Source organism: Oncorhynchus mykiss, chromosome 18 (assembly GCF_057628025.1).
Source record: "Oncorhynchus mykiss isolate SJ-2025 chromosome 18, ASM5762802v1, whole genome shotgun sequence".
In the NCBI taxonomy this organism is placed as follows: Eukaryota; Metazoa; Chordata; class Actinopteri; order Salmoniformes; family Salmonidae; genus Oncorhynchus; species Oncorhynchus mykiss.
The window spans coordinates 67,425,327-67,438,518 of record NC_143039.1 but is presented as its reverse complement, the minus strand read 5'-3'; the positions used below and the strand labels follow the sequence as shown (position 1 = coordinate 67,438,518).

Below are 13,192 nucleotides of genomic sequence, written 5' to 3'. Positions count from 1 at the left end.
TTACTGACTGTACGTTTGCTTATGTGTAACTCTGTGTTGTTGTTTTTGTCGCACTGCTTTGCTTAATCTTGGCCAAGTTGCAGTTGTAAATGAGAACTTGTTCTCAACTGGCATACCTGGTTAAATAAAGGTGAAATTTAAAAAAATTACAAATAAAATAGAATCAGCCTATATCTCTACTCTCATAATAGAATCAGCCTATATCTCTAATCTCCTATATCTCTACTCTCCTATTCATCTACTCTCATACGCTCTGCATAGGATCAAGTGTGATCGAAGCACTCTCACACAACTATACTGTACATCAGCTCCACCTACTGATGCAGACGGGTGTTCAGTATAGTATAGGTAGACAGTGTGTATAGGAGAGCAGGGGGATACTGATCTTGGGTCAGTTTAGCATTTTTTTTAGGAATGAGGGAGGGGAAGCTGATCCTAGGGGCATACCTAAGGGAAAGTTCATCCCGGAGTTTAGTATATAGGACTGAACGTTAGGTAGACACAGCAGGGCTCAATCACTGGAAATGGTTAACAGCTTAGAGTGAGGAGAACTGGCACACCACCCAACACTATTCAAAATAGATTCCGAGAGAACAGCTCCTCTTTGTGTTCCAGCAGCTTAAAAATGTCTTTGGTAGTTCGAAGACAGCTGATCATGTTGCTTCAAGAACATGAGTGATATGCACTAATTTCAAACTGACAGCACACATATTGCAACAATTATACTTGTAATGTAATATTCACATCCTGCCATCGTTAGCTCTATGCGTTGTCCTCCAGGCATGCTTCAGGGTCCCCCGGTGTCTATACATTTCATTAATATGTTATGGGGACTTAATTGTTTGTGGGAGCAGCTGCATCCACACATCAGTGTGAAAAAGTATCCAAAAGGGAGCTGTATTCTCTCACACTAGCTTCATGCACTACTGTGTATTTTATAATGGAAGAAAACTCAACACATTCTGGCTGGACAATGTCTTGACATAGCCCGCAGTAAAATGTTTTACTGTCGATAAAAGAGAAAACATATTTTAGAAAACCACTTCAAGATGAAGTTGCACGAAAGCATGTCTTACACAAAATCTACAGTACGCAAAAGGCCCAAGGACAAAATGTCCACACAACAACTAACACATTTCAATGACATTTCATTTAAAGCTACAGTTTGGGATTCCAAAAACAATATGGAAGAATGGAAATGGCTGCAGGGGGTATAGTGTGTGTGTGTATGTGTGTGTGTGTGTGTGTGTGTGCGCGCGCATGCACGTGCACGTGTGTGTGTGGCATTTTCCCAGGGCACATCCCAGGGACATGACAGCACCAAGGTTTAACTTTCATTTGAATTGTATCTACTTCCTTGCTCTCCAGACTCTCTTCTATCTGCTGTCCTGTCAGTCGGGCATATCTGCCTCTCCACTCATCACTGATCACACAGTATTGTATTATTACAGTATGTGTATTACTCCCCAATCTCACAGATAGAAAGAGCAACCAGACATATGCAACTGAGCTCCAATCGGCCTGTGTGTTCGTGTGTATGTGTGTGTGTGTCTGTCTGTCCTAGTGTCCCTTCATATCTGTGGCAGGCAGGGAGGCAGGCAGGCAGGCAGGCAGGCAGACAGACAGACAGACAGACAGACAGACAGACAGACAGACAGACAGACAGACAGACAGACAGACAGACAGACAGACAGACAGACAGACAGACAGACAGACAGACAGACAGACAGACAGACAGACAGACAGACAGACAGACAGGCAGACAGACAGACAGACAGTAATACATTTCCTTAAACATGATTACATTAACGGAACTCATCTATTCAACAAGGCTTCCCATCCGGTCAAAGTTGTGCAGCATGTAGGGAATAGGGTGCCATTTGGCTTGTAGCCTTACTGATTCTCTGTAAGTATAGATTTGATGTATAAGAGGAACGGTTTAAGGCTCTGTCATGGCAGTTATCAGTAGATTTAGTCCCGTCATGAGAAGTCCACATCAAGTTGTCAGAGTGGACACAGTATGGTACAATTAAGACTATACCACACTCTGATTTACACAAGAGCTTGGTAGTCCACTGTGTTTATCTTTTGGTCCAGCATTCTGTCGTTGATAACAGCCACTGTCTCCCCAGACACAATCACCACATCTCATTCACACACTCTTCATGAGGGAAAAGTGGTGCTGCTTTAGGCACATTAATAATATTAATGCTCAACTTGAATTGTCTTGTAAAATCTTGTGTTCCTCTAAATGGCACTGCTAGGACACAGAACTGATGAAACCTTAAATCTGCCCAAACCACTGAGAGGAACTGTGGATGTACAGTATGGGAAGGGAAATTGTAGGCTAAGCGATGTTTTGTACATAAGCGATGTTCCTACATCAGCATATCATGCTCAAAGAAAAATCCAGAATATGTGTCAACAGCATCAGTCTATTTGGCAGGGATGGGTTTTGAAGGTATGACACATGTTAAAACTTGATGCATTTTACATTCCACGGCATTTTATTTGTTTTGTGTTATTTTTATATTAAATAAATCATGCTACAGCCCTATAAACCATGTTAAATTGTGTGAGACCGGTTGCGTGATATGGTCAAGCAAATATGCCATCCATTGACTATATGATTCTGAAATACACTTACACTATGCCCGTTTATAGTCACGGCTAAATCATCAAATATTTTCCATTGTGTTTCTTTGATGTTTGTAACATATTTTGTTCCCATGATCTTATTCTTGCCAAATATCACCCAACATTATACACAGAGTTAATGATGGGTCACTGCCATCCGCTCAATACAAGCTGCGCAACTGAAAACAAGGGGGCAATTTATTTATGTAAAAATTGCAAAATTGAACTATCATCAATAACTCTTGATTAGCGGGCTATGTTATTTTATTACTGGAGTGAGAGATAGTGACAGACAAATAAGAATACGAATCCAAAAGTGATTAAATAAATGCAGTAAGATAATTGAAAGCTATTACCTTGGTAAAGTTGGGTTGAAAGATTGAAATTCAGTAATCGGGGTCCAATAGTAAGTATTTCAGAAGAGCCCGATGTTGCAGCCTATGTAGACGGAAAGCTTGTTCTGAAACTGTCTTCCATTGTCTGTGATCCTATTTAACGAAATGTCAAATTACAATATTTTTTCAAACGGAGAAGATTTGTCCACTCGATATAATAATAATAATAATAATAATAATAAAATCAATCGAGTGCGACAATTGCCATTGTTTAATGAACTGCAGTCATGAAGGCTACTTTTTATGGCTGGCGCGTGGTTAACGCTTTCGCTGTGATAATGCCTCGTCTGTAGCCGTTAACTCTGTGACAGTTCACCAACCGGTAGTCCAAGTGCATCTAACTGCCGCTTCCCGTTTCGCAGACGGTGCATGTGGCGGAGCTTCTCCTACGATTGCCACTGCCCCGTAGGTTTCAGCACTCTGTTAAACACACTGCATGACGAGGTGCGAGCATCTCATTGTGCTCTGTCTTCTCACTGGCGCTCTGATCTGGGCACGAGTCTTGAAAAGGACAATCCAGGTAATAAATGTGTAACCCAATGGAAATGAAGATTCCCACCGGTTGATTATTGCTGTTGCTATCATCTTCCTCCTCAGTAGATCTGGTAGGCTATCTTATAAAACATTTTGATTGGCTATTGATTCGTTGAGAAAATGTTGAACTAATTATTCATATTTTTATTCTATACTGAACAAAAATATAAACTCTACATGCAACAATTTCAACGAATTTATTGAGTTACAGTTCATATGAGGAAATCAGTGAAATTAAATTAATTAATTAGGCCCTAATGTATGGATTTCACATAACTGGGCAGGGGTGCAGCCATGGGTGGGACTGGGAGGGCATAGGCACACCCACTTTGGAGCCAATCCCACCCACTAGGGATCCAGGCCCAGACAATCTAAAATGACGTTGGAGGCGGCTTATGGTAGAGAAATTGACATCCAATTATCTGGCATCCACTCTGTTGGACATTCCTGCAGTTAGCATGCCAATTTCATGCTCCCTCGAAACTTGAGACATCTGTGGCATTGTGTTGTGTGACAAAACTGCACATTTTAAAGTGGGCTTTTATTGTCCCCAGCATAAGGTACACCTGTGTAATGATCATGATGTTTAATCAGCTTTTTGATATGCCACAACTGTCAGGTGGATGGATTATCTTGGCAAAGGAGAAATGCTAACTAACAGGGATATATCTGGGACCTTTTATTTCACTTCATGAAACACTGGACCAACACTTTACATGTTGCGCTTATATTTTTGTTCAGTATATCATTCTATGTTTTTTCAGTGAGGTGATGCATTTGTGATTTTCAAGGCACAAGGCACAAGCAGCATTCTTAATTAATGGTCCTCCTACCTATGGCAAAAGGCAAAAAGGAAGGGCTGCATAAACAAACATAATCTTTATAGTCATCTTCAGGATTTTCTTTGTCCTGGGAATCATCATCATCATCATCACCATCTTTCTTCTTATTATTTTTCTTGTACAAAAAAACGACCATTTTTTTTTCCTTCATCCTCTTTTCTTCTTTTTTTCTTCTTTTTCTTCACACAGAGGGGGCTATGGGGGTGTGAAGCTGCATATTTATGACTTATTTTAAACTGAAATGCATGATTGTCTTGTCATCTCTAAGATTCATCTCTAAATCTCAAACAACAGCGATACTTTCAAAACGCTCAGACAGTTAATCCACTTGGGAGAACAGGGTGGGCAAACAATCTTTTCATGGATGTTTTTTCTTTCAACTTTGAAAATAACTTTGCCCTTTCTGCTGCATGCGAGGAGTGTTGGTTCATGTCTTTGAGAGATCATTAGATTAACCTTAACTAGCGCACATCATCTCCCAGTGATTATTTTAATACACACTGCTCATTAGTGATGCCACAATGTTAATTTAACATGGTAGAGAAAATCATGTTCTGGGATGCGCTTGAAATGGCAATCTGTTCCCTACATAGTGCCCTTCATTTGACCAGAGCCAAGGAGGTATGTAGTGCACTATATGTGTGCCAGTTTCTTCAAATACTTTGCAAATGCAACTTATTTCAATATGAAAACTGAACTGGTCTATTCATTCCTTTTCAGTAGATGCTCTTATACAGAGCAACCTACAGTAGTGAGTGCATACCCCAACAGACGACGCAACCCACTCCTCCTCCGGCGGCGTCCGGTCCTAGCGCATTGCGTCTCGCTACCCCCGAGGGAGTACGATGGAGCGGCAGCTGGGTGCCAGGGATTTTTGCTCCAGCTCGAGCTCTACCTGGCTACCGTTCGTCCGACTCCCTCAGGTGAAGAGAGCGTGAGCCTCCTCGTCTCCTGCTTTACGGGTAAAGCCCTGGAATGGGCCAACGCTGTCTGGAACGGCCCAGACTCTGCTCGGGACCACTACCCGTTTTCGGGCCGTGTTCAACCACCCTCCTGAGGGCCGAGCGGCGGGTGAGCGACTGTTTCACCTCAGACAGGAGACGAGGAGCGCGCAGGACTTTGCCTTGGAGTTCCGGACCTTGGCCACTGGTGCGGGGTGGAATGACAGGGCCCTGATGGACCACTACTGGTGCAGCCTCCGGGAGGACGTCCGCAGAGAGCTAGCTTGTCGGGACACCACACTCTCCCTCGACCAGCTCATAGACTTGTCGATCCGGCTGGACAACCTGCTAGCTGCCCGCGGGCGTTCAGAAGGGGTCCTGTCAATTCCACCTCCCAGCCCTCCTGCTCCAACTCCGAGGGAGTTGGGAGGGGCTGCATCGAGGGGGACCGGAGGAGGAGACTCCTCCTGCACCTACTGCGGGCGGAGAGGACACACACTTCAGACCGGTGCTGGAGGAGTCCGTCTGGGAGTCGAGATGGCCGGTGGACCACTTATCGGCCACCCCAGGTGAGTAAGCACCAAACTCACCCAGAGCTCCCTGTTGGTCACATGTTTGTATTAATTTTTCCCCCTGTGTTTTTCCCCTCTCTCCAGCATAAGGCCCTAGTCGATTCAGGCGCAGCTGGGAGTTTTATGGATCGCGGACTCGCCCGTAGGTTGGGGATTCTGTTGGTGCCGATAGACCCACCCTTCCCCGTGCACTCCTTAGATAGCCGACCGTTAGGGTCAGGGCTGGTCAGGGAGGCCAAGGTTCCGCTGGACATGGTAACGCAGGGGGATCATAGGGAGCGGATCAGTTTCTTCCTTATCGATTCACCTGCGTTTCCAGTGGTGTTGGGGATTCCCTGGCTGGCTATTCACAATCCCCTCATTTCCTGGATACAGGGGGCTCTTCAGGGGTGGTCAGAGGAGTGTTCAGGTAGGTGTATAGGAGTTTCCATCGGTGCCACGTCGGTGGAGAGTCCAGACCAGGTTTCCACTGTGCGCATTCCCTCAGAATATGCCGATTTGGCCATCATTTATGTTTTAAAAAAAGGCGACCAAATTACCACCCCATCGATGGGGGGATTGCGTGATAAACCTCCAGAAGAACGCTGCACTTCCCAGGAGTCACGTGTACCCATTGTCACAGGAGGAGACGTAGGCTATGGAGACATATGTCACAGAATCTCTGAGACGGGTACATTCGGCCCTCCATGTCACCCGTCTCCTCGAGTTTCTTTTTTGTAAAAAAAAAGGAGGGAGGACTGCGTCCATGCATTGATTATCGAGGTCTCAATTCGATCACAGTGGGGTTTAGTTATCCACTACCTCTCATCGCTACGGCGGTGGAATCATTCCACGGAACGCGTTTTTTTTCACAAAACTGGACCTCAAGAGCACGTATAATCTGGTGTGTATTCGGAATGGAGACGAGTGGAAAACCGCGTTTAGTACCACATCGGGCCTCGTCATGCCGTGTGGGTTAAAGAATGCTCCAGCCGTCTTTCAATCCTTTGTAGATGAGATTCTCAGGGACCTGCACGGGCAGGGTGTGGTGGTGTACATTGATGACATCCTGATCTATTCCCTGGTGCGCAAGATACTTGGGCGACTGCTGAAGCATGACCTATACGTCAAGGCTGAGAAATGGGTGTTCTCCAAACGAGCCATTTCCTTCCTGGGTTATCGCATTTCCACCTCGGGGGTGGTGATGGAGTGTGACCGTGTTAACGCCATGCGTAATTGGCCGACTCCGACCACGCTAAAGGAGGTGCAGCGGTTTTTAGGGTTTGCCAATTACTGGAAATACTGGTGGCCCACCTTAGCCAAGGACGTGAGGCTCTATGTCTCCTCCTGTTTGGTGTGCGCCCAGAGTAAGGCTCCTAGGCACCTGCCTAGAGGGAAACTACAGCCCCTCCCGGTTCCACAACGGACCTGGTCTCATCTGTCAGTGGACTTTCTTACTGATCTTCCCCCGTCTCAGGGGAACACTACCATTCTGGTCGTTGTGGATCAGTTCTCTAAGTCCTGCCGTCTCCTCCCATTGCCTGGTCTCCCTACGGCCCTACAGACTGCGGAGGCTCTATTTACCCACGTCTTTCTGCTCTACGGGGTGCCGGAGGACATCGTATCTGATCGAGGTCCCCAGTTCACGTCCCGAGTTTGGAGGGTGTTTATGGAATATCTGGGGGTCTCGGTCAGCCTGACCTCTGGTTATCACCCCGAGAGTAATGGGCAGGTGGAGAGAGTGAACTAGGAAGTGGGTAGGTTTCTGCGGTCGTATTGCCAGGACCGAACAGGAGAATGGGCGAGGTACGTCCCATGGGCGGAGTTTGCCCAGAACTTACTCCGTCTCTCCTCCACGAACATGTCGCCATTCCAATGCGTGCTGGGCTACCAGGCGGTCCTGGCTCCGTGGCATCAGAGTCAGACCGAATCTCCTGCGGTGGAGGAGTGGATGCAGAGCTCTAGGGAGACCTGGAGGGCAGTCCAGCACACTCTCAAAGCAGGCCGGTGGACGGCAGAAGAAGAGTGCTGACTGCCACCGCAGTGAGGCCCCTGTGTTCGCACCAGGGGACAGGGTCTGGCTCTCAACCCGAAACCTGACTCTCTGCCTGCCCTGCCGGAAGTTGGGGCCGCAGTGTGTGGGGCCCTTTAAAGTCCTGAGGAGGATAAACGAGGTATGTTATAGATTACAACTCCCCTCTTACTATCGCATTAACCCCTCGTTTCATGTGTCTCACCTCAGGCCGGTGGTAGCTGGTCCCCTACAAGAAGGTGAGGTGCCGGAGGTCCCTCCACCCCCTCTGGACATCGAGAGGTCCCCGGCTTACACGGTATGAGCTATTCTGGACTCGAGATGCCGGGTGAGGGGCCTGCAGTACCTCGTGGACTGGGAGGGGTACGGTCTGAAGGAGAGGTGCTGGGTACCGGTGGGGGATATTTTGGATCTATCGCTACTAAGGGAGTTCCATCGCCTCCATCCGGATCGCCCTGCGCCTCGCCCTCCAGGTCGCCCTCGAGGCCGCGCGTCAGGGGGGGGGGGGGGGTACTGTCACGAATCCTGCGGTGCCTCTTCCTGTTCGGGCGGCGCTCGGCGGTTGTCGTCACCGGCCTACTAGCTGCCACCGATCCTCTTTTCTGTTTCAGTTAGTTTTGTCTGATTAGTTTCTTGTTTCTTGTTGGGGTTTTGTTTTGGGCTATTTAAACCCGGTAGGCCCGCCGGTTTTGTGCGGGCTTGTTTTTCTGTTCATGGTGTGTGGATTATTGTGGATTCCGTTTTTCCGGACAGTTTCGTCCTGGTTGTTGAACTTAGTATTTATGCGCCCTCATGTGTGGCGTGACCGTTACTCTGTTCTTGGAATAAAGATCCACGTTTTGAACTACCTGCTCTCTGCGCCTGACTCCTCCACCCACTACTCCTAGAAGCCTTTACAGTAATTTTTGATTTTTCAGGGGGTGCTGCATCACCTTCAGCACCCCTACTTCCCGCGGCTATTCCATACTACTAGGGTGCTTTCTTACCAGCTTCTCAGGTTTACTGTTCATTTGATATGAAATGGAAGGGAGTTCCATGCAATAATGGCTCTATATAATACTGTACTCTTTCTTGATTTTGTTCTGGATTTGGGGACTATGAAAAGACCTGTGGGGGCATGTCTGGTGGGGTAAGTGTGTTGGTCAGAGCTGTGTGTAAGTTAACAATGCAAACAATTTGCAATTTACAACACATTAATGTTTCTTATAAAAATAAGAAGTGATGCAGTCAGTCTCTCCTCAACTCTTAGCCATGAGAGACTGGCATGCATAGGATTTATATCAGCCCTCTGATTACAACGAAAAGCAAGACGTGCCGCTCTGTTCCCCGCAGCACTCTACCACACGACAATAATCAAGATAAGACAAGACTAGTTCATCTGACTATTAGAGACCAGTGAGATATAGTCCATCTGACTATTAGAAACCAGGGAGATATAGTTCATATAACTATTAGAGACCAGGGAGATTTAGTTCATCTAACTATCAGAAACCAGGGAGATATAGTTCATATAACTATTAGAGACCAGGGAGATATAGTTCATCTGACTATCATAGACAAGTGAGATATAGTTCATCTGACTATCAGAGACCAGGGAGATATAGTTCATCTGACTATTAAAGGCCAGGTTTGTCTGGCCATTAGAGACCAGGGATTTATAGTTTGTCTGGCCATTAGAGACCAGGGAGATATGGTTTGTCTGGCCATTAGAGACCAGGGAGATATAGTTTGTCTGGCCATTAGAGACCAGGGATATATGGTTTGTCTGGCCATTAGAGACCAGGGAGATATAGTTTGTCTGGCCATTAAAGACCAGTGAGATATAGTTTGTCTGGCCATTAGAGACCAGGGAGATATGGTTTGTCTGGCCATTAAAGACCATGGAGATATGGTTTGTCTGGCCATTAAAGATCAGGGAGATATGGTTTGTCTGACTATTATTCTTTATTTATTTAACCTTTATTTAACAAGGCAAGTCAGTTTAGAACAAATTCTTATTTTCAATGACGGCCTAGGAACAGTGGGTTAACTGCCAGCGTGAAACACAGAGCAAAGCTGTCCTCACTAGACCCCTCATCAGACAGCATCCTCTTAGAAAGCCAAACCCGCCCACTGGTTTCCATGTTCTAAAAGATATGAGAGTGCCACTGAGAGGCCAGTGCCCTTCACAAGCAGGGAAGATATCTTCAGCCAGCTTAAGCCCATCATTTCCATTGTTTGAGCCAGGTAGAGAGGAAAGGGAGCCAGTCAGACACCTGTTTCATGAGGCGATGCTACATTTCAGGCTCTAGAGGTGAAAATAGAGGCACGTAATGACGGCAGGCGGTAGATAATGTCATGGGTATCACATCCCCACAGAGAGGATCCTTATGGCAATATCTGGAGAGTTCCCCAACTCAAACAACTTTTAATGTGGTTGATGTGAATAGTTAAATCGGTGCAATTTTGCATTTGTAATGACAAATAACTGTTGATTGTGTTGAATTTACAGGTACTTGATTCTGAAATGGCACAAAGTCACAGGTGTACTCACAGCCGGGTAAGTACTGTGTCGCACATCGCATGTCACTGTCATATAAGAAATTAAACTTTCTTTCAAGAACCTTTTCAAAGAACTCTGTAGATCAAAAGAATTCCATCCCATCAGGTGGAGAAGACCTTTATAGTCTACATGTTGTCTGACTTATCGCGTGTACACAATGAATCTCACATTTTGGAGAGGCAATACTGTGGGCTGCCTTCTATTTGCTGTGGACCCACTACAACTCAACTACAGAAATGGAATGTTCTCTTGCAGTAGGGTGATCAAATTAAGATCATACATCTGTATATGCCCATAGGCTGGAGGCACTCTTCCATGATGTCAGGCCAGCATTTTGTCACCATTCCTCTGAGCTTGGCTACAGAGGCAGAATAACCTTGTGTTTGATTTACAGAGGTAATCACAGAAGGATGGTTCCACACCTCTCACCTGCATACACCTTGCTTATTGAGGGGGTTCTAAGTTCAGCTCTCAGGATGTGGAGCGCTATACAGCGGCCTCCTTCCACAAAGTCAGTATGGAATATCACGTTATTAAGATGAACTAATCCAATAGTTCCAGTGTGTTTACCTGCCAAGTCTGTCTGCTGAGAATGGCTGAACTTCCTTTCTGATATAAAGTCATTAACCTTTGGAAGCTGCCATGTGGAGTGCACAGAAGACGGTATGAGCTGAGATGGAAGTATTATTTCACTTTGTGAATGTTTTGGAAAATGCATTAGGTTAAAGAAATGTGTTGGTGTGTGTCTGTGTTCAGGGGATTTGTTGGAGTCATTTTTTATTTCATTTTTTACTTTGATAGAAAACAACTCAGGCATGTGTGCAGCTTGACTGTATCTATAGAGGGAGAAGGAAGATTCTACCTACAGACTAAAGGTATATGCTTCTGCCAATAATAATACAAAAGTCTCTGAATAAGCACATATTATTTGAAATAAAATATTAATCATCAAACTCAGTGTTCAGTGAATGCAGACCATGTAATTTAGGGGAGTTTCACTTTTTTCATAGGCATTCAGATGAAATTATGAAACCTTTTGATTACATCCTTTGAACATTCAAATCACATGAACTATTTTATGCACTAGGCTCTTAAGATACCAAGCTCTTCGAATGTGAAAGCTAAACCCTCAGTTATGTAGTGGTGGTCTAGTTTCCAGACCAATTATTGATCTGTCACTACCGTAGAGACTATGTGGAGGGCAGTGTATGCCATGCTTTAGAGGCAGACAGGCTTAGACCAGTAGGCTTTCACAAAGCCTACTGCAGAGTTATACAGTACAGTGGATCTGTGTTTCCCTAACATGGTCAAGTGACAGACGGAAGAGGTGAGACAGATAGGCAGGGAGGGTCAGCCAGGCCAGCCCAGCCATGGACCAGACCAGAGAGTTCAACTCAGGGGTGAGAGAGAGACTCCACTCATTTCAATCCAACACTGGATGATGGACTCTGGGGAAAGTGTGATGCCATGTATTGGTACGGAAACAGCCAGAGCACTCAGTCACAAGATGTTAGGTTTAGCCTGCATCCCAAATGGCCACCAATCCCCTTTGTAGCGCTCTAGTTTGACAAGGGCCCAAATGGCTCTGTAGTGCACTATATACAGTAGGAAATAGGGTGGTATTTGGGACACATTTTTGTACTGACACACGACAGCCACAGCTTGTGGGCAATGGTCAGAAAATGTACTTCTCCTATAGGACGATTTATTTATTATATCAGTCACCTCGACATGACCAAACTTCTTGATTCCCTGTTGGGGGGATAATTCAAAGGGATGTATGAGTGAAATGCATTTTATTTTATTTTTATTTAACCTTTATTTAACTAGGCAAGTCAGTTAAGAACAATTTCTTATTTACAATGACTGCCAAACCCTAACCCGGATGAGGCTGGGCCAGTTGTGCGACGCCCTACGCATGATGAAGGGATGAAAGGAAGAAGAGTCCACTGGGCAAAAACTGGTTGAATCAATATTTCCATGTAATTTCAACGCAAATGCAATGTGATAATGTTGACTCAATGTGGGCGTCATCAACATAAGAGCATTTAGTATTTTTTACTCACCTAACTTTAAACCTAAATCCAATAACATAGTGAATTGTTTTGTTGATTTCACGTTGAATTCACATTAGTTGAAAACTGAACCAAATGTAAATCAAACCTAGATGTTGATCTGTGCCCAGTGGGAGGGGTGCTGCTGCTTACTCAACCCAGAAGTAAATGTGGGTGGAAGTCTGTAAAACGTTGCCTTGGATCCCCACCCAGTGGCTGTTTATGCTCCAGGTCCTGCTGCCAAGCTGTGAGGTCATGCTGAAGAAAGGTCCTTACAGACGGAGGACCGGATCCACCCACAGATAGAGGGGTTAGAAGGAATAGACTGGTAAATCCCACACGCCCACTCGGTTTATTATGGATACTAGAAACACAGTCTACATGGAGCCTGTGTGGTTATCCTGTGATGCAGCTTTCCACTTTTTATTGTTTTATATTTTTTATAAATAAACAAGATACATACACACAGACATAAACAGCCTAACATCAACATGACCTTCCTGTCCCTACTCCATCCTCTCCCCTCCAGAGGTAGGCAGGCCTATAGCATAAAGCCCTCAAAACCAACTCTGAACCTCCAAGCCAGTTCCACTGCATTTTTTCATTGATCCCCTTTAATCAGGACTGATTTACACCTGGGACACCATGTGGGTGCAATTAATTG

At 45.4% G+C, this 13,192-nt stretch overlaps 1 protein-coding gene across 1 annotated transcript in view; it reads right to left on the bottom strand.

Moving 5' to 3' along the window:
- The window catches only part of LOC110496640 (calcitonin receptor), an 81,320-nt gene extending 77,900 nt beyond the window's left edge, over positions 1–3,420 (bottom strand). The window contains exon 1 of the mRNA XM_036953418.2: positions 2,994–3,420. The gene's annotated coding sequence lies outside the window, so the exon portion shown is untranslated. The remainder of the gene's footprint in view (positions 1–2,993) is intronic.
- Positions 3,421–13,192: the final 9,772 nt, after the last annotated feature.